The following is a 23,838-nucleotide window of genomic DNA, read 5'->3' as shown; positions in this document are numbered from 1 at the left end:
AAAAGATCACTGCTACTACCATCTGGGGGTCCAGACGCAGAAGACGCAGATCAGCAGTGATGCAGAGCAGATAAAAATGCTCGGGAATGGCAAGCTGGCCTACAAATGGCACTACTGTTCTCTTGAGTTCAGGCTTCCATAACATCCCTCAAAGTTGAATTTTATTCATTCCCCTCCAAAAGTTTATCTTACCATTTGCCTCTATTTCCTCAAAGGCAATTTCTGTTGTTGTTTTTTAAGATTTTACTTATTCATTTGACAGAGAGAAAGAGAGTGCATGAGCAGGGGGAGGGGCAGAGTGAGAGGGAGAAGCAGGGAGCCCCATGCAGGGCTCGATCCCAGGACCCTGGGATCATGACCTGAGCCAAAGGCAGACGCTTAACGACTGAGCCACCCAGGCGCCCCATGAAAGGCAATTTCTAAGAGAAAAATATTCTCCATTCAGTGAGACTTCCAGCATGTGAATTAGGATTTTACCACAGAGTTTTGACTTTATTTCACCAGCGGCCTCAGCACATCTGCCAGTGTGTGAACCTAGACACTGTTGCCATGAGAGGCAGGTTGGAGAAAGGTACCCAGCTTCACCCAGTGGTTGTAGGGCCCCATCCTTTGTCCCAACTCAACTCAACCCCCAGGGCCACATGGAAGATTTGTCAGATGACAGCTCATCTTATCCCACAGGCACCATGTTATGATTTCAAGTGAACTCATCACTGGACAGTGATGTCTTGTTAGTCATTTCCCTCCTGGCTTCGGGGGGAGACTTCAGGCATGTGGAAGGCACCAGAAGCCCCATGCCCAGCAGCCACTGACTCACAAGCTCTGAGAACTGACTGTTCATGGTGACTCGGCATTGACTCGTCCCTTTGGTAGGCTCTGCAGGAGCCTGGCTGGGCCTCACCACGTCCTGTTCCTTTCCCCTCTGCTGAATGCAGTCCCCATCTTCATGTTAGGAAGCATCTTTTCAAAAATAAGATTAGAAGAGTAAGAGAGGAGAATTCTTTTAAAAAGATTTTACTTATTTGCTGGAAAGAGAGAGAGAGAGAGAGCACAAGCAGGGGGAGCGGCAGGCAGAGGGAGAAGCAGGCTCCCTGCTGAGCAGGGAGCCCGATGTGGGACTCGATCCCAGGACCCTGGGATCATGACCTGAGCCGAAGGCAGATGCTTAACCGACTGAGCCACCCAGGTGCCCCAAGAGAGAAGAATTAAGAGCCATTTCCAAGAAGGAATTTAGCTAGGAGAACCGAATCCTGTCTAATATCCTGGGTCAAAAAGAACCAGCAATGAACTACAAATGCCGTTGACTTTGGCCCTGAGATCTATAGGGAAAACTAGAAAAAAAAATAGTCATGAATCAGCAGCACCAGTAATGTTTGCTTGTGAGCCCTTTTAGTCATGTGTGGGAATACATAATTCCGTCCCGGGGTCCCATGGAGTTTGCTTCGTGCCCCAAGGTGTGGAAGTTGGTAAAATACCAGCTCTGGCAGTTCTTGGGAAACAAAGCGAAGGAAACTCCCATGAGAGTGCTGTTTCTTGGAGAACCGTTACTCACCTGAGCCCTGGGTTCAGGTGGAGGTTCAGAGTGAGTCTGCAAGGGCTCGTGGGGCACCTGAGCCCAGGAGCTGCTCAGTTGGTGCCAAGGCTGGGAGCCAAGGATGTCCACATGGCCCAGGGAGAGGGCACTCAGGGGGGCCTTTGGACTTTGGGGAGTTGTTTACTCCTTCATCTTCTTTTCCCTAGCACCTGCTGTGCACCAGGCACTGTTCTAGGCACGGTGAAACAAGAGCAGTTTCTGTTGTCATGGAATTCACCTTCTTGTGGGGAGATAAAGACACCACACACGGAAGCAAATGCATTAAGTAGTTTATTTCAGAGTGGCAAGTGCTATGAAGACAGTAAAGCAGGGCGATGCATTGGAGAGCGACTGGGGGTGATGTTAGACCGTGATGTTAGATGTGAAGCATCAACCATGGGAAGACCAGGGGAGCCCGATGCAGGCAGTAGAATCACCAGCACAAAGCCTCAGGGTGGGGACAGCTGTGGCCCCTTCGATGCACATAACAATGGCCAGTGTCCCTGGAGCCTCGTGAATTTGTGGCTCCTTTCAGATTTATCCCTGGCATGTTATCGCCCCAACGGCAGTGTCCATTCAGAGAGCCATCTCCTGGAGGCAGGGTCAGAAGGAGTGTCTCGAAATGCTTTGGAGACAAGCACAAATCATTGATGAGAGGACTAATCCTGCCCTCCTCCTCACCTCCACATCTAACCCACCATCAAGTCGGGGGGCTCATGCACCCTGTTTTCTCCTAGGAAGTCTACTTCTCTTTGTGTCCACCACCTTCACCCTGGTTCAAACCCCCCAGGCTCTCTCCCCGGGTCTACTGGAAAAGCCTCTGAAAGTGGTTCCTCATGTATGGTCTTGCCCATCCCCGGTCCACTCTCCACACTGTGGTCAGAATGATCTTTTAAAACCTCGGATCTAGGGGCACCTGGCTGGCTCAGTCAGGGGAGCATGTGACTCTTGATCTTGGGGTCGTGAGTCCAGGCCCCACACTGGGTATGGGGATGACTTGAAAATAAAAGCTTTAAAACAAAACAAAACAAAACCTCAGATCTAATCATGTTGCATACACCTCCTCTGTACTTTTCCATGACTCCCCGTTGCTGACAGGATTAGGACCCAAATCCCCACAAGGACAATCAAGGCTCTATCTGTACAGAACCCTTATTTCTTTTCTAGCCGTGTTTCCAGCCATTTGTGGCTCCACTTTGTGCTCTAGCTACAGAGGCTTTCTTCCAGTTCCCCTAATATGCTGTACCAGTTTTGGCCTCAGGACCTTTGCACAAGCCTCAAGGGCTCTTAATCTCTTCTCCTTTCATGCACCCTGGCCTCAGCAACTTCTATCCAGGCTACAGTGTATCTGTTATGTCAGCAGGGACATCTTCCTTGTTCAACACTGTGATACTACGTAGGGTCTTTGGTTACATGTCCCCAGTAGCATTTCGTATTTATCATCCTAGCTCTCAACACATTTCTATTTATTTGTGATGCCTCTTTCCCTGCACGAGGCCATACACTCCAGGAGGGCAGGAACCAATTCGGTCTTGTCCATGGTTGTATCCTCAGCACTTTGAAAGTGTCTGGAGCACAGTAGACACTGGATACATATTTGTTGAGGCAATGAAGGAAAGAGTGCTCATAAAGACCTTGACTCTTAAATGTTCCACTTGAATGTGCTACTTGCTTTCAACAAAATGAACTAACAGGAGACCGTCTGTATTTTCTGTTCCATTTCTCTACCCTATAGAGTTGGTGATTGATATCTGGAGTTCAAGAATAAGCATAGTGAGCAGGAATTCTGGCAGATGAACAACCTGCTTAGGAAGCCTGTTCTTGCCTTTGACTATCAGAACAGTGTTATTTTCTTTGGCCTGAAGGAGTCTAAGACTGTGTGTACTCAGGGAAACGGTGTAGACCTGCAGTGTGGAGCCGGGGCCAGGGGTGAGACTCAAATAATAATCAAGTGGAAGAGGGTTGTGTGAAGCCTGGTGGGGGACATTGCCTTTCTCAGCGGCTGAGGAATTGGAACATTCCCCCTTGTGTCAATGTGGAAGTGAATGAATTAAGTTCCGTTTTATGCCGTGCCTGGAAAAATACCAATGCTGCACTCACATAGTTTCTGCAAGCAAACCCCAAATGCCACTCAGTCTCAGCCCTATGAGAGACTGTTACAGGGGGAAAGAATCAACATTCACAGACTCTGGGAAATACCACTGAAGTGGAAAAAGATTAGAGCCGTAGATTTTTGCTTTTTTGAGGTTATGTACCCCTTTGAAAATCTGATAGAAGCAATGGACCCTTGCTCTCCTTCGTGCCCCTTGACCCTCTGCAGAATATATATCTGTATAACATCCTCTTATCCATGAAGACCGCTGGAGGGCCACAGCCTCAGGTTAAAAAATTCCAGTTAGTGGGTCTGGTTGGAAATTGAGCGGAAATAAGCTAGTAAGAGATGACATGGAAGCACAAGTTAGACAATGTTTGATTTAAAGAATAAAATAGAAGCACCGTGTAATTAGGTTTTTGTATTCCTGAAGTTCTTTGCTTTTTATTTTTTTTTAAGATTTTATTTATTTGATAGAGGGAGAAACAGTGAGAAACGGAACACAAGCAGGGGAAGGGGCAGAGGGAGAAGCGGCTCCTCACTGAGTAAGGAGCCTGATGTGAGGCTTGATCCCAGGACCCTGAGCAAGGCTGACGCTTAACAACTGAGCCACCCAGGCGCCCAGTTCTTTGCTTTTTAGAACAAGTTGGTTAGCACAGGGCGACCACGTGCACCAGAGTGAAATAAGGCAGACCTCTAGGGGCTGAGGGGAAGCCATTCTGAGTATTTCTCCAGATTTAGCCAACCACAGTGATCCATCCACTAAAATCCACCAGGCAGCTAGGATTTTAGTCTGTCCTGTTCACCACTGGTCCCCAGTGTCTTGTTCAGTGCTTGGCACGGAGTAGGTGCTCAATAAATACTCATTGAATGGCTGACTCAGTCTATCCTGGGTTGCCCCACTTTACTCTGTCTTCCTCTCCTTCATTTTGTTCTGGATTTATCAGATTTTGGTTTTTATTTATTTGTTTAAGAAATCTTTGTTGAGGTCGGTGATGTGATGGCATGTGTTAGCTGAATCCAAAGTTGATGCAAATTCTAAAATTACACTCAAACCTTAGGTAAAACAACAACAACAACAACAAAAACAATATTTGTTTTACCCTTCTGGTGGGCATTAATTGTCCCTAGGCATGGAATGACATGATATTGAAGAGCTCCTGCTCTGGGATTCATTACCCCTATGTTAAAGTCTCAGTTCTGCTGCTTGGGAGTGACAAAAGCCTCAGTTTCTTCAACTGTAAAATGGGGTGTGAGAATTACATAAGGTTATGCAGTTAGAGCACGTAGCACGATTCTTGACACACACCTACATGTTGTTTTAATAAATGTCAGACATTTTTATTCTTACCTGGCTCCTCTGTCATATAGTTCGTTGGTTCCTTTAGGGTCCTCTTCCCTTTCTGAGCCCACAGTTCTGAACCCCAGAAACGGTTGCTAACTATACGGTAGGTCACGTGCAGCCTCTAAATAGTCCCAGATATATTCAGTCATGGCAATACTTAAGGGCTGGGGACATTACTAATTTACTCCCTTCCTATTTTTCCGTATTTTTGATTTCAATTAATAAGCATCTATCACTTCATAATTTAAGAAGGACAGAATAAGAAAAAAATATTGTAGTAAAAATGTGTTTATTCCACATTGCTAAATTCAGAAATAGAAAACAAGAACATTTCATTGTGTCTGGTCTGTAGAATCAATCCCAGGAAACCGGGAGGACTCGGTTTCTCCATTACATGGCCCAAATAAAAATGCCCAAACACAAGCACCAAGAAAGGAAGGCTGCATCCCTGGGTGGGCATGGATATGCTGTGCTGTTTGGTACATGTGGGTTTAGGAACAGGGGACTCCTGGCTTCATCTCTGAGCTTTCCCGCTACCCAGCTCCATTGCAACTTTGGGAAAATTTCAGCCCCAGTTTTCTCATCAGTAAAGTGGGAGAGACAAATGGAGAGACTTTTCCTTACAGATTGTTGTGGGAATGAATATCGAATACTTCACACTTCAGAGGAAGTCTCGCATGCATTCTTGTTTTCTTTCTGTTTCTCCAATAGCATCAGTGACATCATCACCCTTTATGTTATACGTGTGTGCATTTTGCACATGAGTGTGTCTATAAAAGTATACACAAGTGTCTGCACTTTGATGTCAAATCATCATCTCGGCCTGGTCATGGCCAAACTAGAGCTCTTGATTTCCCAAACCCATCCCGCCGGCTGCCCCTCCCTTAGTCTTCTGCACGTCAGGAAATGGCACCGACGCTCACTTGGTTAGTTGTTCTGCCTCAAAACCTAAGAGTCATCCTTCGTTCCTCTCCCTCCCTCACATCCCATATCCGGCGTGCCAACTCTGCTGATGTGTCTCAAAATCAGCCCCTTCTTTTGACAGCCACTGCCCCACCTCAGACAGAGCCACTGTCCCCTCACTACTGTGTGGGACAATAGTTCCTGCCTGCACCGGGTGCCCGACCCTATGACCACCCCTCCCCACAGGGGACCCCAAGTGAGTGCTGACACGCGTACCTTGGGCTGTGCCACATCCTTGCTCAGAACGGCCCCTGCCAATGGTGGCTTCCTGTGATGCTGGAAATAAAACCGGGGTGGCTCACTGTCCTTCAGGTCTCTGTATTGGGCAACAAGCAGACCTCTTCTGACAAGGGCCAGGGAGTAAATATCTCAGGGTTGGCGGGCCACATAGTCTGTCACATCGCCATCAGCTTCTCCTTCGTTGTCTCCATCGCGGTCTTCATTTCTATCTCCATCTTTGTTTCCTTTTTCTTCCAACCCCTTCAACGTGTCGTCACTGTTCTTAGCTCACGGGCTGACAGGAACACACTGAGGGCTGGCGTTTGCAGACTCCTGTGTTACGTGTGCTGGCCACGACTTTCCTCTCCAGATCATCTGCTCTCCCCGTCTGTCCTGCTCTCTGCTCTGGCTTCAGTGGTGCTCTCGCTGTCCTTGAGCAGCACCCTGACTGGGTTCTGCTCAGGGCCCTTGCTCTCCTATACCTCTACCCCTGATGCTGGCCCCTCAGGTCTGCTATGGGGCTCACTTGCTTCGTTTGCATCTCTGCTGGCAGGTGCCTCCTTGGAGAAGCCTCTCTGAGCTGCCTTTCTATAGTACTCGCCCCCACCCCCACACTCCCAGGCACATTCTCTCCCTCGCCTGGCTGTACTTCTTCTGGTACTTACTGTACATTTCCTTGCCTGTCGGTTTTGCTGCCCTTGTGTATAATTTCCTGTCTTGTTCAACACTCTGTCTCCCCAACACCCAGAAAAGAACAGTGCACTTAGTGGTCATTCAAAAATATTTGTTGCATACATTAATAAATATAAGAACAATTCTGCCCTGTAGCTAGTTTTCAACCCCTGCCATTCCACTCATCTGCAACAAGGCGGCCCTCTTTATACATTTTCCGCCCCATTGCCGTGTCTGATAACGGCACCAAGCTGCTCTCTGAGTGACAGTGAGGCCTGTGAGAACCCACTTCCATGTGCTGTCGGGGTCTGCAGGACGAATCCAAGTGTGGACGTGGGTGTGGGGAGGACCAGTGGAGGAGGGGGAGCAAAGTCAGGCTTTGAAGGGAGGGGAACCGTCCAGCTCTCCAGGAAACTGATGTCATTGGAGCATCCCTGGATGATAAGCGCTCAGTGGAGCCCATGTCTAATATCTCTTGAGGAGGGAGAGAAGCATCTCTCACAGCCAGGGGGAGAACATTGAGATAAATTGTCCTTCCCAGGGACACACAGCCAAGACAGCCTGCAAACCACTTAGCGCAGACACTGAAGGGATGGTGCTTATCGGGCCCAGATGGGACATGGTGGAAAAAAATCTGGTATTTCTGGAGCCACTGAACAGAACATGGTGACTCCCAGCCCCAGGCACAAATCTCCCAGAATCTCCTTCTAAGGGCTTTGGGATTGGCAAGCTAGAGGAGTGCATCTGGAGCAGTCAGGTTTACACTCTCCCACCCCACATTCCCACCCAGCCTTGCTCCCATCCAGAAGCCTTAGGAGAAGTGGGCTTGGATCAGCATCACTGCAAAAGCGAGTGTAGGCCCCTTCCTGGGGGCATTGCAGGGGGCTACTCAGGAGGTGCACTGCAGGGGGCATCCTGTGGGGGTCTCCAGGAGGACTTGATACTACGCACCTTCAAGTTCTGGCTCAGGGTCAGACAGTGAGCCTTGGATTGGGCAGTGAGCCTGGCTGTACACTTACACACCAGGCAGGGACCAGACAAGTCCTGGCCCAGGAGCCAGGTCCGGGGGTGAAGACACAGAGGAATCTCTTCCTTACATGCCCCTTAGGATAGAAACTGGGAGGCACGTGACAGGGGAGCCTGTGTACTGTCCAGATTGGGGGTTTTATGTCCAAGATCACACGTCCACCTCTTGATTTTAGAAAATAAGATAGCCGTATGATATGAGAAGAAATGCAATGGTAGTATAAATCAAATTGTCCATCATAGCCAGGCCTCAGGAGCCCAAGGCAGGAGGTCAGATGGTCTGGGATCTGTTGATGGATCTGCTGTGTGATCTTGGACTAGTCACTTGACCTTTCTGGGCTTCAGTATTTTCACATATACAATGGTCATGGTATATCTTGATGTTGCCATCTCATGAGTTATTGGAATCAAACAAGAGAACAAAGTCTTTGTAAAGTTAGAAAGGCTCTAGTCATGTATAACTTGACCCCTAACCAAGTTGTATAAAGCAGTAGACCAATAGGAACAATAAAGACCCAATGAGCTTGGACCGGGTGCCTGCTACCGTGCCCCATGTTCATGCATGTTTCACATGGGCCTTACTGTGGAGAGACTGGCACCGTTATCACTTCCATGAACAAATAGATGAGATCATAAGACACAAAGAAGTTACATAACTCACCCCAGGTCACACAGAGAGCCAGGGTGGACCAGACTCTGAATTAAAGCAGTTTGTCTCCGGAGGATGCACTGGGAGCTTGCACTGGGAGCTTGCACTGGGACCTTGAGGGCCTGTAGCCCAGATCTCCAACTTCCCAACCCAGCCCCCTACCCTTGGCTTCCTCGGGGAAGATAAGCACAAGTCTGTCCAATGAAAACAGACCCATCAGACCCGTCACTATCTCTTCCCTGCAGAGCGGTCAGTCCCTGCCAACCGCAGAGAGACGGCGGGGCCTTGACACAGCCTGATGTTTACCCGCTCCAGGAGCCAAGGGTTCCAGTGGGGATGGTGGAGCCCTGACAGTCCCGACAAGGAGGGGGACATGCCAGGGAGCGGGGCCCCCCTGGGTTCTGCAGATTGGGCACGTGCGGAGGAACTTCCCGGTCCAGGATGGGCCTCCCTCACTGCCCAGTGAGTGGGTCTTGGAGAAACATGGCCCCCCTGCCTCTGCTTTCTCAAGGAACTCTCTGAAGGACAGGCTGGTGCTTTCCATGCCCTCCTCAGGAAGAAGATCAGGAAAGGCAGTCAGCGCCCCCTTCCCTGAGCCCCTCCTTGTGGACAGTGTGGCCAGGCTGGCAGCCCAGGGCCGGCTGCTCAGCTTGCCTGATGTCATTCCAAGGCCTTTGTCCTGGACGAGAGAAGGCCCGGGAAGCATGGGCACTGTCAAATATCTGAAGGGCCTCCCTGAGGCAGGCTAGTTCAGCGTGGCCTCGGTGGGGCACAGGGAGGAATGGCGGGGAAGAGTGCAAGGAAACACGCAGACATCTCCACAGAAGGAAGAAGAACTGCCCTGGGGGCAGTGAGCTCTCTCTCACTGCAGGGGTTCAGGCAGAGGCACGAGACCCTCTTGGTGGGGGCCTTGCCAAGTGGTGGTGTGCGCCCAGGGAGGGAGATAACTCGGGGATCGGGAAGGCCTGCGCAGCCCTCTGTGAACCTCGTGGCCCTGTGAAGAGGGAGGGGAGGATGCGGGATGGAAATGGCCTGGCATCTTCCATGCAGGCATGCCTCATGCTGCCCTTTCCCATCTTCACCCTGGACCTCAGCTGTCCCTCCTGTTCGGTCTTGGCCCTAGTGCCCTGCGATGCCAGGCCTCACTATTACTTTTTCTTCCTGGAATAACCACTGGTCCTGCACCCTGCCCCTCTGTGCCCTGCTCGTTGCTGGGTGACGCTACTGGATAATGGGCCAGGTGACTCATTCTGGGGCTTTCTCAAGTGAGATGCCACTGTCTGGGTACAAAGCTCTTTCCCCTGGAGCAGTGGTTCTCAAGCTTTAGTGGGCATCAGAATGAGCTGCAGGCCTTATAAGACAACAACCACAAAGCACAGACTGCTGGATCCTACCAGAGTTCCTCTTTCAGTAGGTCTGTGGCGGTGTCCAAGAATTTCCATATGTAACAAGTTCCCAGGTATTGCTGATGCTGTAGGACCAGGGACTGCACTTTGAGAACCACTGCTCTAGAAGACCTATAAGGCCTTAGGACCATGGCTACAAGGCTATGTGGATTCAGACAAACCCATGCTGGAATTCCACCATTATGAGCTGTGTGACCATAGGTAATTTACCTAACATCTCTGTGCTTCTGTTAACCTGTTCTGGATACTGGTGATGGTACTACTTTCAGAGAGTTATTGTGAGGATTAAAGATAGTGATCTATATAAATAGCTTAGTGCCTGGGATATGCTAAGTATGCAAATGATCAGTAAATGTTAGCGATTCTTATTATCAGAGTAAGATGATGGCTATTTCAGACACTCCACGCCTACCTCAGTAGGACCGTGGTGTCAGAGCAAAGGCACACGTCCTCCTCCCATTGTGCCCCCTGTGTAGAGCCAATCCCATTGTTATTCCTTACCATCTGCTCCATGCTGGAAGGGTGGGGATTCATTATCAGTAAGGCCATCCTTCAAATCTTGGGTTTGTGTCAGGGGCCAGCCACACATTCTGAATGACTGGCTTTCAGTGTGACTCCACAGGAGCCTGCCTGATAGAAACCAGATTGTGTGTAGGACACAGGAGTGGGGTCATCTGAGTTCTCTTGTCATGTTTCTGTTGGAGCCCCAAGGCCCCCACTGTCTCATCACTCAGATCCTGTGGTCTTTGGCCTTATAGTTATAATGATAGAAGTGCAGGCTTAAGTCTCCTGCTGCAGGGTCTCAAAATTAAGGGAGCAGATCTAGGGGTGGCTTCAGAGGGACTCAGGCTGCTTTGAATATCGCTGAAGAGGGGAACCTGCTAGGAAATACATCCTGGGTTCCACCTTGTGGGATACCGGTCCCCAAGTGGGTTCCTTGGAGTAGTAGCTTGAGAAGTGCTCTACCCAAAGGGCTCTATAGTCAAATAAATTTGGGAGTTACTCCATTTCCAATTGCCTGCTTAGAGCTCCAGGGTGCTCACTGGCATAGGTAAGCTTCCCAAAAGTCCTACAGTGAAGACACATAGGTAAGGCTGTTGAACATACTCTAGTCTTTCCCATCAATTATTTTTGGGAAACTAGTTCTAGGAATTTATGGTTTTTCAAGGGCCTTCATATGCAGTATCTCACCTGATTTTGCTGCAGGTCACAAAGGTATTTAAAATACTATCTACAATTGCATGATCTGAGAAGGAATTCACGCATTTGATGGAAGTTTGTTTGTAGTGGCAGCAATCATTAAAACCAAGCAAAACCAAACAACGAGCAAAAAAAAAAAAAAAAAGACTGGGCATGGCACCTATTATTTGTAAAAACCCTTTCAGTGAAGTATATTTATTTTACTTTTGACCTTGGGCTCACCTTATGATTATGATGTCACTACACAGAGAGACGGAACAACACAGGTTAAGAATGTCGATTCTAGGGGCACCTGGGTGGCTCGGTCATTAAGCGTCTGCCTTCAGCTCAGGTCATGATCCCAGGGTCCTGGGATCGAGCCCCGCATCGGGCTCCCTGCTCCGCGGGAAGCCTGCTTCTCCCTCTCCCACTCCCCCTGCTTGTGTTCCCTCTCTCGCTGTGTCTCTCTCTGTCAAAGAAATATGTAAGATCTTCAAAAAAAAAAAAAAAAAGAATGTTGATTCTGCTGCTAAACAGTGTTTAAATCCAAGCAGTGTCACTTACTAGCTCTGTGACCTTGTGCAAGTTATTTAACTTTTCTGTGTCTGGTTTCCCATGTGTGAAATGTAATTTTGACACCTGTAGCACAAGGTTACTATGATGATTCAATGAGATTTTACATGCAGACCTCTCAGAATGGCACACGACCCAGACGATGCACTTATGGAAGTATTAGGTCCCGCTGCTGCTATTACTGTTGTTAATAACAAAATACTATGTGAAGTCCACGTGTCTTGAGAACCCATGGAGAGGGTGTTTAGATCGGAGCCCGTAGGTCTAAGACTCATTAAGCGGCTGTGCAACTTTGGACAGCTCATTTAACCTCTCTCTGCTCTTCGGAAAATGGGATCATGCCGCCATCCAGCTTAGTTCCCAGAATGGTTCTAAGAATGACCACCTGGGCCACCGACATGGAAGTGCTTTGACAAACATGAAACTAGGTCGTCGTGAGTTCTCCGTGTCCACACCTGACTGGAGCATGCGCAGGGAGGAAGGGTGCCGGCTGCGAAGAACCGCTCTGCTAGTCGTGCGCTAGGATCAGAGAAATGCCCAGAAGGGCCAAGGCCTTTTGATCAATGGCAGTCGTTTCATGGGTCTGCACAGAAGCCAAAAGCCAGTCTTAGCAGTGCTGAGAGTTTTCCTTTGCTAAACAATGGCACCCTCGTTCTGGGATTTCCCGGGTTGTCCTTGTTGACTTTGGAATAGAGGGTGATTGTGTACACACACTATCTCGGCCGGTGCATCTCGGACATCTGGTTCCTCCTGTTTACCCTCATCTTATGTGTACCAGACCCACAGCGCCAGCCCCGAGCCTCACCCTAGTGGTATTCATCACAGGTACCCTCTGCTGGGCCGGGGGTGGGGGGAAGGAGGAGGCCCTCAGAGGGTGTGTGTGTGTGTGTGTGTGTGTGTGTGTGTGTGTGTGTGTGTGTGTGTAGCAATCTCCTGTGAAATCAAGATGCCTAACAAAAGTGGAATCAATTTACCTGCTGCCTTTGTTCCAAGGGAAAAAGCCTCCGGAGCCCCCATTGGGGAATAATATTTAACCCACTTCGAGGGCATTTGTGTTCCTTTCATCTCTTAATCGTGAAAAGCCCTGGAATTTCCTACAGCACAAGTTTATTAGGGAGGTGCTGAGTTCCTCAACAGTGCCCCGGAAGTGTAGACCACAGCCCCCTGGGAAAGACGCTGCCTCTTAAATTACTAACCATAATCCCTGGTGACCAGAACTGGCCCAGAATGAAAGGACTGGTCCCACAGGGAAAATAAAATAAACAAAACCACACTACCATCTCCCCGACCAAACCACAACCACCGAAAACAAAACAAACCAATGCAACCCAGAGAGAGTTCGAGGACGACTCCATTCCAGACGGTGTCTCTGAATCATTCGGTCGCAAAACCAGAACAGAAAACAAAATTTAGAAACCATTTAACGTCCTTAAGTGCTTTGACAATAGCTATCCATATTTCTGTGCCTTTAGTTCTGTGGCAGGATTTTTGAAAACTTTTTTTCATTTTTTATTTTTTTATTTTTTGCTTTGAACAGTTTTTATTTCACCTCACATGATCCCTAGCCCAACTGAGTGAGCTGGATAGGCCTAAACGGGTCTTCAAGCTACCTCCACAAATGTCTGCAGTCCCCACGCCCTGACACCTCATTGGGGTCCGAGCAGGAGATGCAACCCGTCAGAGGGTAGGAGGAAGAGGGAGGAGTGAGGGCCAGCCCTTCAAAGGGGGGGTCAGAGGTCACCCGAAGATTGCACAATTTCTACCCTTATCTGCTTCATTGAAGTAGTGGGGGGCGGGGAGCTGGAGGAGGAGCCCCTGGGCCTGAGATGTTGAATAGAGCAAATAAATACCAGGGGTACCTGGCAACCCCGGGGTCTGAGGGAAAAGCATGCCTGCTCTTCCAAACTGTGTCCTCGGCTGCTTGGGACCAGTTTGGCTGCTTTGTATAAGTCAAAAGCCTCTTTCCCCAGAGCTTTAAAGTTGGTCTTTAATTATTCATTCATTCTTCCTGAAATTTAGTTTTTGCCCTAAGCTCCTTCTATGTTTGGCGGTGTTTGGGAGGCTATAGGGGAAAATTAAGACATAATCCTCACTCTCCAAAAGTTCTTCTTCTAGTAGGATTTAAAAGGAAATGTCCAGTATCCAGATTCCCAGCAAGCAGGTGAATCTTTAGTCTGGCCAGGTCACCATGGATTTCTGAGAGCCTGCCCGAGATGCTGTCGTGCCCTGTTTCCAGCCTCCCGACTCAGTTGGGTTTCTTTTTAGTGCACTCCACGCAGTGCAGTGGAAGGTATCCTATAGAGGGGACCTGGAGTTTCCTGGACAATTATGGGGGTCGGGGGGGGGACTGGATGAACTTTAAGCCCCCTATAGTCCTAACCTTCTGAATATATTCATTCCATTTGATAATACCAACAATAAGCCAAACACTGTTCTGAGTGTACAGAGATGAAGAAGACAGAGTACCTGTTCCTAAGCAATTTATAATCCAGTGTTAATAATACTCATATCAATACTAACCCTTAAAACAGCCAGTGAGTGTACCCACCCCCAACTGCAAAAGAAGATGGAGGATTCCAAAGGCTGGCAAGAAGCCAGAAACAGAGAGCTGGGGACCCCAGAGGAGAGGAGAAGGCGTTCTCAAAGGGAAGGGTTCTAAGACAAGTTCACCAACTAAGTTAATTTTGCTTTGGATCCTGACCTACACGATATCATTTGGCAGAGAATGGAAGGAAAAGCACTTCCATGCTGAGGGAATAGCCTGAGCAAAAGTGTGCAAGGGAGAGTGAGTGAGCAGCCCACAGGGACAGGGGCAGGGGCCATGGGAGACACTGCCCCACTCAGACCCTGAACCCCCAACACTGGAAGGAAGAAAGTGAATTGTTGGGGGGAGCCAGAAAGCGACAAATTAAACCCCGGTCAGGGAACACACTGAAGGCGAGATGCCTTTACATAATTCTTTATTTCACAAAAAAAGAAAAGGGGTGGGGGAGGGAGAGAAACCCTTTGCTAGCCTAGCCCAGCCCAGCCCAGCCCTTTCTAGGGGCGTATTCATTCATTTGTGGGCTTGTCAGTATGACATTGTGTCTGCCCTCCTGAAAGCCATACATCTTACTTTCAAACCCTCCAATCGCCTTGGACCCCCCGCAGACCCCAATGTTCCCTGTGACCTTTTGGCAGGGGGCTCCCTCCCCTCCAAGGCTGGTGGAGGGGAGAGGGCACCTCTCGGGGGCTCCCTCTCCTGGTCCCAGCTTTCTGCTCCAGGAAGGATTAGTGCTTTATGTAAATTTGACTCTCAATTCCTGAAAAGCCTGCCAGCTGTGTACCTTCCAAGAGTCTTTTATTTTTATCTGTCTTCCTCCATATCCAAGATCTCCAGGCCCTCCCAGAAAGGGAAGGAGGCTTCAAATAAGCCTTAAAGCCACTTGCCAAAATGTCTGTTTGCAGAGGGTCTTCATCCTCCCAGAGATGGCATTTCTGAGACTCCCTTTCCTGTGTGTAGTATGACAATACCATGAACACAACAGAGGTAGGGGGCAGGCAGGCCTACCCCAGGGATGCTCCTGTTTGGTGGTTTCAGAGCTGATTTAACAGAGCCAGTCACTCCCCCTCTCTGAGCCATTATCTGCAAAATGGGGAAAATCACTTTTCTTAACATTGCTGTGATGAGTAATTGAAAGGTGCCCTGTGCCATACTTAATAAATAGCCGCTAATAGGGCTAGGATTTTCCTCTGTCAGACGATGCTAAACTCTTCTGTGCTATTTTACTCTTCAAGCCCAGTTATTTGGGGAAAAAAATAATGAACTCCCTATGTTAAGCTATTAGCTTATTCCCTACCTCTGGGGTGGCACACTGCTCCTGGTCTTTCCTTTGTCATCCTTGTGCTGTGTAAAAGCTGGCGTCTGTCCTGTGTGGGTGGAAAGGCTTCAGCCCACATTCGGGGAAGTCTAGAGAGCCCATTTTGTCTGATGTTCCCCGGGCTGGCCCCCGCAGTGTCTGAACTTCTCCCCATTAGTCACTGCTTTGGCTGAGGGAGTGGAAGACCCCTGTTAAGCTGGAATACGTTATCTGGGAAACACATTAAGCCTTTAACAGCTGGACACAAATTAGTTTATCAGACAGGGGCTGGACTTGCAGAATGTGGGAGGGAAAAGGAACTTTACAGATCATCATTTGAGAGGTGAGGGAAAGGAGGTCTGCGAATGAACAGGTTTTGGGGATGTGGATGCCAGGCCTCAAACCCTGCTTTTTGGTCTGAATCTCTCTGCCCTCTTCCTTCTGCCTTGAGGATCAAGAGAGACGCTCCAGCTTTCATTCAGGAGATGCTTACCACATGCCTCTCCTACCTGGGGAGGTGCTGAGAATTCAGAGAAGTCTAAGAGTAGGGAAGACAGACACGGAAGGAAGCAAGTACTGAGGGATGAGGGGCACATCCCTTGGATGCTGGGGATGGGAAGGTCTGGAAGAGGACACTGTCAGCAAAGGGCGGATCCAGCCTCTGGTGGGGAGGGGATGTCAGTGCCACCAAGGGTTGCACAGTACTGGGACCTAGGGCCCTACTTTGTGGCTACCATGAGAGTACAAGAGAGGTCATGCCCAGGGAGCTGGGCTAAGCTAGGGGTCACTGTCTGCAAGGGTCCCCACTGAACAGGCAGGTCTAAGGAATGGGTCAGAAAGCCAGGAGCTGAAAGAAGAGGCCCACTGTTAGGAGGAAGAAGACCACACATTCAGGGCAGACCTTCACAAGCATTGTTCCCACCGCTTTGTCCCATGTGGTCCGCATGGGCTGATCCCTTGCCCTTAATTCACATCAAAGGACTTGGTGGAAGATCACAGAAATAGGAGGAAGGAGAAGAAAGGTGCTGGGAGAGGCAGCTTGGGGCATGATGAATAGCTCTCCAAGATGTAGGAGGTTTTAGGGAGGCGCTTCTGTTTCTTGAAAATCTGCACGGTCCTGACACCTGCTTGGGTGAACTCAAAGCCATGACCCCAGGGAGCCACCCACTGCATCAGCGGATTGCCGGTGTCCTTTTCTCTACACCTGTCCTTATTCAGGTCCTCACTCCCTATCCCCTGCATGACTTCAACAGCCTTCTAACTGGTCTCCCTCCCTCCAGCCTCCACCTTTTCAAACTTGCCTTCTTGCTGTTACCAGAGAGGTCCTCCTAAAATGGGATGTCAGGCAGATCATTCCCTGGTTTATAAGGATGAAGGGTAGGATCCCCTTTACAGGGACCTAACCTGCTCCAGCCTTACAAATAGCCCCATTTCCTGCCCCATGATCTCCTCCTTCTGACCACATGACACCTGCCAAGAGTTTTCACCTCTCTATACCCTTGCACGTGCTGTTCCACCTTCCTGGGGTGCTTTCCTCCTGTCGAACCTGCCTTCATCCTTCCAGATGCTGATCGGTGTCACCTCTGTGAAGTTACTCCATACTTCCCAATCTTGGTTATAGTTTTTTTTTTTTTCTTTATGGCCCAGATGTACGCCATACGGCCCTCCTTTATAGCACCTGTCACATTGCACTGCAATGGTGGGTGTATGTGCCTCTCTGATTCTCAATATCCAGCACAGCCCTGGGCACATGCATGTTCAACGGGTGTTTCCTCAATGACTTAGCATACCTATGGTCTGAAGCGTGTGAGATCTGAAAGCCGCAGGATGCATTCTTCTTAATGAAAACTCATTACCCTCTCTACCCCCACCCCCTGCTTCTGCCTCGCACCATGAGTGGTATTTTCCATCTTTGACCAGCAAAGATTTTGATTGGGAACTAATTGCTCATTCAGTGACTTTCTGGGGATGTGTAGGTTTTTCACATTTTGGGGTATCGTAGAGAATGTGATAAACCTATAGATGCTTCCCCAGAAAATTCACAAATGCCCAGTCTCACAGTATTTTCATACAACCAGGAGGTTTCTGGACTGCACATCTTCCCACCCAGCACCAAGACCCCTGGCTTAACACACTGTGATAGACAACTCGTGTTTTGCTGTCTTGGCCAATAAGATTTTGTCCAGCTTTATTTTCAGAGGAAAAAAATAGTTATTTAAAAGTCTTGTTTTCCAAACGCAGGAATATACTTTAATATAGAATATGCTTTCTCACACGACATATGCTGCCCTCCTTCTGTGTTTCCCTAGGAGGTATCCCTTCCCTTTAAGCAGCAAATATCCCTGCCTATGTTTCACTCTCCAGAAATATGCATGGAGATGCACATAACAGGGTTTTCTGCAGTCACTCAGTCTCGGTTAGGGCCCAGGCGGGATGTGGGATGTGCAGTCCTGGTCTGGCTCTGTCCTGTTGCAGAGGAAGCCGCAGGAACTTAGAACATTGTCAACACACTTTCATTTGGGAAACATCTACTGAGCTCCCACTCTGTGCCACACACTGTTCCAGGCACTTGGAGATATCATGGGGGAACAAAACAGACAAGGCCCCTGCTTTCATGGAATTTATAGCGCAGTGGGACAAGGCAGACAAAAAACAAGAATATAAGTTAGCTACGTTCACACAATGAACAGGACAAAGGGAAGACAAGAGTAATAGAAGAATATGGGAAGGAGGTCACTACATGAGAAGTCAAAGGGCTCTTTGAGGAGGTGACATGAGAAATGAGGCATAGGCAGGTCTAGGGGGAACAGTGACCCAGGGAGAGGCACTATCAGGTGCCAAGGTCTTGAGGTGGGAAGGATTTCAATGTGTTTGAGAAAAAGAAAGACCGCCTCGGTGGCTGGAGCACAGTAGGCAAAAGGAAGAGAGTGGGGGCTGAAGTTGTAGGCCATAAAAAGAGTTGGAATTTTTCATCTGTGAAGGGAAACCAAATCCTGAAAGCTTTAGGCAGAGCAATATTTTGATCTAATTGGCATGTTTGGAAGATCACTTTTAAAAGGTTAGGACCCATGTTACCACCTCCCCTCACTTTGAACAGTTTTGACTACTGAGGTGAATATGTAATAAAGCAATTCCATGAATTCTCATCATAGCTCTCTGTCAGCAGGGCACAGCCAGGTATTCATCCTAAAATGTCACCGCCGCCCAAATCAGACAAGCCCTGAGGTCTGGGTAGCCCGTGCCATCGTGCCTTGATTCCTGAGCCTTTTCAGGGTACTGAAAGTTGCCGGGGACGCTGCCAAGGCTTGGACTGGGAGGTGAGGAGCTACCTAGCCGCCCCCCCCTCCCATCTCAGAGGAAGACACAAGGTAGAGGGGCAGGCCCAGAGAAAGAGCCTGTGGCAGGTGGGGCAAGCAGAAGAGGAAACAAGGGCTACACAGCCTCTTCCCCCATCTGCCTCCCCTGTCATCGCCTGCCCCTTCCACCTCCCCGAGGGCCGTGGATGTCCTTTCTGTGGCAGCGGCCAGGTGTGTTTGAAAACACTCGAGCCCCGTCCTTCACGTAGCAGGAAATACATGTTGCTGGGGAGCAGCGGTGGCCGGGGCAGGGTGTGGGCGACTGTGTGTGTGTGTGTGTGTGTGTGTGTGTGTGTGTGTGTGTGTGTGTGTGTGTGTGTGTGTGTGTGGTGGGATGGACGTGGTGGTGATGGTGCATCCATCCCAGTCACAGTTTCAGCTGGGGGGGAGGGGGCGATCCCCGGGGTGGCTACTGTCAGACAACTTGGGTGAGTTCCGTGCCGAAGGCAAATGCACACGGAGCCGAGCACGCGTGGGGAGAGGCGCGCGCCGTGTCCGGGCTGAGGACCCGCGACCCACAGACTGCGCCCCCCGCGGGCCCCCAGCTCCCCGCCTCGTACCCCTTCATTTGTGCCGAAGGCTGCCCCGCCTACCCGCGCCCTCCCCGAAAGAGTTAAGTACCTCCCCCTCCAACCGTCTTGCCCCTAACCCCGCACCCCCTACCGCGGGGGCTAACCGGCCCACCCGAGAGCCGGGGGCCTCGCGGAGCGGCCCGCGGGCCGGCGAGGGGGCGGGGAGCCCGGCGGCCCCGACTCCCGCCCCCACCCCTGTCGCGGCCCCAGCGGCCTCCGCGCTCCGAGGCGCGGGCGCTCGGACGCAGGGGGAGTTGTTTGATTTGGCGGAGGCGGGGAGGCCGGCGGGGAGCGAGCGGGGGAGGCACGCGAGCCGGGCAGCGCGGGCGCCGGGCTCCGGGCAGGGTTCCCCCCCACCCCCAGCGCGCGCGGCAGCAGCCGGGGAGGGGGCGAGGCGGCCGCGGGCGCCGGGGATGCCCGGAGGGGCCGGGGCGGAGACGAAGACGGGACGGGACGGCCGGACCTGCAGGGCGCGCGGGCAGGTGCTTCGGCCCCCTCCCCCTTTTTCTCCTTTTTCCAACCCCCCTTCCCTCCTCGACCTGAAGTAAGATGAGCGTGATGCTGTGGCGCTGGGAACAGAATAACACCACCATGAAGCTGGTAAGGTGGACTGCAGACCCCCTCACTCCCGGGGGGCACTGTTCCAGTTTTTATCCCCCACCCTGCTCCCCATCCCCTTTGGGAATTGTCTCCCATGATGGAAAGCCCCTGAAATGCATTTCGTACTTGGTGTTTCCCTGTATTATCTTGAAGATAGATTTCAGGCTTTTTTTTTTTAACCAGGAAAAGTCGATGTGTGTATGTGTGTGTGAGCGATTGAAGGGGGGGTGGGAATGGGCCGCAATTTCTCCTAGTCCTTTCCACCTACAAATTCTTGGGGATCTCCTGGGTTGCACATGCTGAGGATTGCGTCCTGCGAGTAGGTCTGCGCCCTCACCGCTGTCCGGGGTCAGCGTGGTCTGCACCCCCGCCCCCATTGTGTTGGGATACTTGGGGATGCCCGCGGGTGTTGATCTCTATTGCCATTTGGCTTGTTTGGGGGAGAAGAAAAACGTGAGCCCAGCTTGACTACGCATCCAGTCCTGTTCTCCCGCCTCTCACAATGGCTTAGTTTCTTTCTAGCATGCAAGAACCATCTAGGCTGCAGGTACTTTTTCCCTCCTCCGTTTTCAAAAATAACCGCCCATCACTCCTGGGAGGGCTTAGGAGAGCAGCCTTTTCCACTCTATCCCAGGAAGCCTGACTCCAGCCCAAGGAGAAAATGTAATCAGAAAGCTCTTCTCTGGGTTTTGCTTTTGTGATTTGTTTTTTATCTGATGGTTTCAAGGGGACCCTAATTCCGCATTGAAGTCAGCCAGCGCTCTGGCCAAGTTAGCTACCACCGTGGATGTCAGCTTCCTTCTGAGTAAAATGGGGCAAGTTCTCACCTTGTATTGCTGGTGTGAGAATAAGAAACCATATTGGAAATTTTCCTGCACATAATAAGAGCTCAGTAAGGAATAGGTATCATTAATAAGCTGGAATTCATACTGACTGTGCTCTTTAAAGATGCTCCCAAAAAAGTCACAGGCACTGCATTGGATAACAAGATGCAAAAACAACCTCAGCTGTTTCTTCATATAATGAACTTATTTGTTCGAAAAATGGCACCTTGCTTTTCATACTTCTTGTGTTGTGTTTGGCCTGTCTAACTTAAAGCTACTATTTTACAGCTTCTTTTAATGTGCTGTAACATTAGCAGACGTTATGCACCTTTGCTATACTATGTCAGGACTGCATTTGCCTAATCCTTTCCTGGAATCTTTCTCCAACCAGACTGCTGTGGGGGAGCCCAGAGTTTCACACCTTTTCTCTCCAGGCTGCACCTGAGATGCCACTCTAGAATGTAGCCCGGGGAAAGGTGGGTCCTGGTGTGGACTAGCTAGCGTCCGGCTGCCAGACCTAGATGCTTCTAAGGAAAAAAAAGAGAAGAAAAAGAATGACTTGGCAGATGAGGAAAATATGGAGCATCCCAGGGGACAGAGCTTGGTGGCAGGTGGCTGTGGTAAGGGCTGGGATGTCCTCATTGCTTCAATGTGGCTGCCTTTTTACCCTATGGAGGGAGTTTTCCCCAGTGTGGGTCAAAGGTCAGCCTTTATTGGGTCTGTCTGAGTCTTTAGACCTGGGTCTCACTTTTCAAATTAACTGTGAGGACCACCCAAGGGTAGTTGTGGTCCACCAGAGTACTCCCCTACTGGATGGGGGAGGGGCCAGAGAAACTCCAAGGACCAGGAAGCACTGGGGAGGCAGCAGCCACTGTGCTTGTGCACCCCACTGCCCCCAGACCCCAGGCAGGAAAGGTGATGATTGCATCTCCACACTCACATAGCCTCGGCTATCATGCATGGGCCTCAGCTTTTCTGCAGAATCCCGGAAAGCATGGCCACACCATTAGTTGATACATCATTAATTTGCCTTTTGTTTGGTCACCGACTGGCTGGGCGGTTTACCAGTTATCGATTATTGGGTACTTACTGTGCACAGAGCCCGGTGGTGGTGGGAGGCTGTGCTCCTCGGGAAAGGCTTTGCTCTGCGATGATCCTTGGTTCGAATTCCAGCCTAGTCACTTACCAGTCTTCGAATCAGTTTTCCTTTTTCCCAGGTTGTGAAAAGATGAAATAAGACTACAGAAACGGGATCCAGCAGAATCTGAAACAGGGGTGTCTGTCCTGGGAACAGCTGTTGTTTATTCTTATTCTTATTTCCTCTCCATTGTGCTGTTGGGTGAATGGTTTGGTCCTCTAATGAGCTCGGGGAAGATAAACTTTCTTACCTTTGAATCATGAGTGGCCCTGAGTAGGAACGAGCTCTCTGGGAACACCTTGGAAGTCAATTGTGTGTGAATAACTATCCCAGAATGCAGCCTGGGGCCAGAGGTGAGTGTCTAAACTTTTATCACTGATGCAGTTCAGTAAACATGAAATCAGTTAATCCACAGCTTGAAAATTCACCATTCTGATGGAATAATGGAACCAAAGGTTTTTACTTTATCTTTAGTTTTAAGGCTAATTGGATCAAAATAAGGCCAAGAGTAATTAGAGGCAAAACTTGAATCTTTGTGTGTTATCTCTGCAGGGGAATGTCAAAAATGCACCTGCCCACCTAGGCTAGAAGGCAGTAGTCAGCAAATCCGACTTCTGTCCAAATCCGACCCGACAGGGTCAACCAGGCCTTTGACGGAAATGAGAGGAGCTGACTGCTCAGGCCAAAAACACCCGCTGGGAAGGGTAAGCTTGGGGCACACCCCGAGAGCCTGACATGGGTGGTTCTGACATCCTTATCACCCCTTGGTTCCCTTCTTTTAGATTCTTCCAGCTTGGGCAGGGCAAGGAGAAGCAATGTGGCCCTTTCCCGAGCAGCTTATTATCTAAGAAGCAGCAGAGCGAAAGAATGGGGAGGGAAAAGGGCCTGAAAGCAGCAACCCCTGCAGCCTTACCTGTCCCAGGGCACAGAGCTAAGTGTCTCTCAGCCAGAGAGACTGCAGTCCTAGCTCTGCATAAGAATTGCTATCATGTGACTGAGGCCAGGTACATAGCCTCTTACTGTGAGAACTGGAAGGAAGTGTAGTTGACAGGCAGTGCATGGTCACTCTTAGGATTAAAAGGTGACCCAGTAGTGTTGCATGTCTCCGTGCATGAAGTAAAGACACAACAGAAATACTCCCAGTGTTAACAGTGCTGAGCTCTGGGGGGAGATTACCAGGGATTTTTTTGGGGGGGGGTTGTATTTCCTTATTTTCCAGATTTTGCCAATGACAATACATTATATTTATCAAGGAAAGATAAAAAATAGCACTGCTAAAAATAATCCTATTAATAACTAACATATGCTGTGCCTTTACTTTACACTTTATTCCACTTCATCTTTTCCATAAGCTGGCGAGGTAGAAACAGTTATTAGCCCCATTATTCAGATGAGGACGTTAAGGCTCAGAGAATTAAGTGACTTTCCTAAGTTTCCAGGAATAGAAACTGGTAGAAGCTCTGCTTTGTCTGATGGCAAAGGCTGTGCTTTGAACTCCTCTATTGTGATAGCCTGGGTACACCCTGGAGAGCGGCAGGGTCTTCTGCTGAGCTCAGTATATGATATATGAGTATGCCTGTGCTGTACACAGCTGGGTGTTTCTCTCTGTGAGTTGTTACCCCCTGAGCACCCCCTTTGCTCAGGGACATGCTGTGATTGAGGAGGAAAGGAAAGGGAACACAGTGAGCAGGCCTGGGTTGGGTCATTGCCCTTCAGTGTCCTGGAAAACACTTAATGGGGCCCTTCCTCAAATGAAGAAGAAAGTGGCTCAGAAGGAAGAATAATTGAGAATAATGATGATCAGGGAATGTG

At 49.7% G+C, this 23,838-nt stretch overlaps 1 protein-coding gene, 1 long non-coding RNA gene and 1 other non-coding gene across 8 annotated transcripts in view; 2 read left to right on the top strand and 1 right to left on the bottom strand.

Moving 5' to 3' along the window:
* The window catches only part of NAV2 (neuron navigator 2), a 383,040-nt gene that overhangs the window by 44,707 nt on the left and 314,495 nt on the right, over positions 1-23,838 (top strand). The gene's annotated exons all lie outside the window — the stretch shown is intronic.
* Positions 1,847-8,666, bottom strand: LOC114220012 (uncharacterized). Of its 2 annotated transcripts, none has more exons than XR_003611502.2 (3): positions 8,552-8,666; positions 6,190-6,508; positions 1,847-2,198 (listed from the first exon to the last, which is right to left on the bottom strand). It is a non-coding gene; the product is annotated as an uncharacterized LOC114220012 (long non-coding RNA). The 2 variants fall into 2 exon arrangements; XR_015766644.1 differs by having other exon boundaries at positions 6,190-6,487.
* LOC114220067 (small nucleolar RNA SNORD45) lies at positions 4,653-4,724 on the top strand. Its single transcript, XR_003611514.1, has one exon. It is a non-coding gene; the product is annotated as a small nucleolar RNA SNORD45 (small nucleolar RNA).

The sequence above is a fragment of the Eumetopias jubatus genome, unplaced genomic scaffold (assembly GCF_037043125.1).
Source record: "Eumetopias jubatus isolate StellerSeaLion01/CBP00866 unplaced genomic scaffold, mEumJub1_p1.0 scaffold_13, whole genome shotgun sequence".
In the NCBI taxonomy this organism is placed as follows: domain Eukaryota; kingdom Metazoa; phylum Chordata; class Mammalia; order Carnivora; family Otariidae; genus Eumetopias; species Eumetopias jubatus.
Note: the sequence above shows the minus strand (reverse complement) of the source record. Positions and strands in the feature narration are given on the sequence as shown.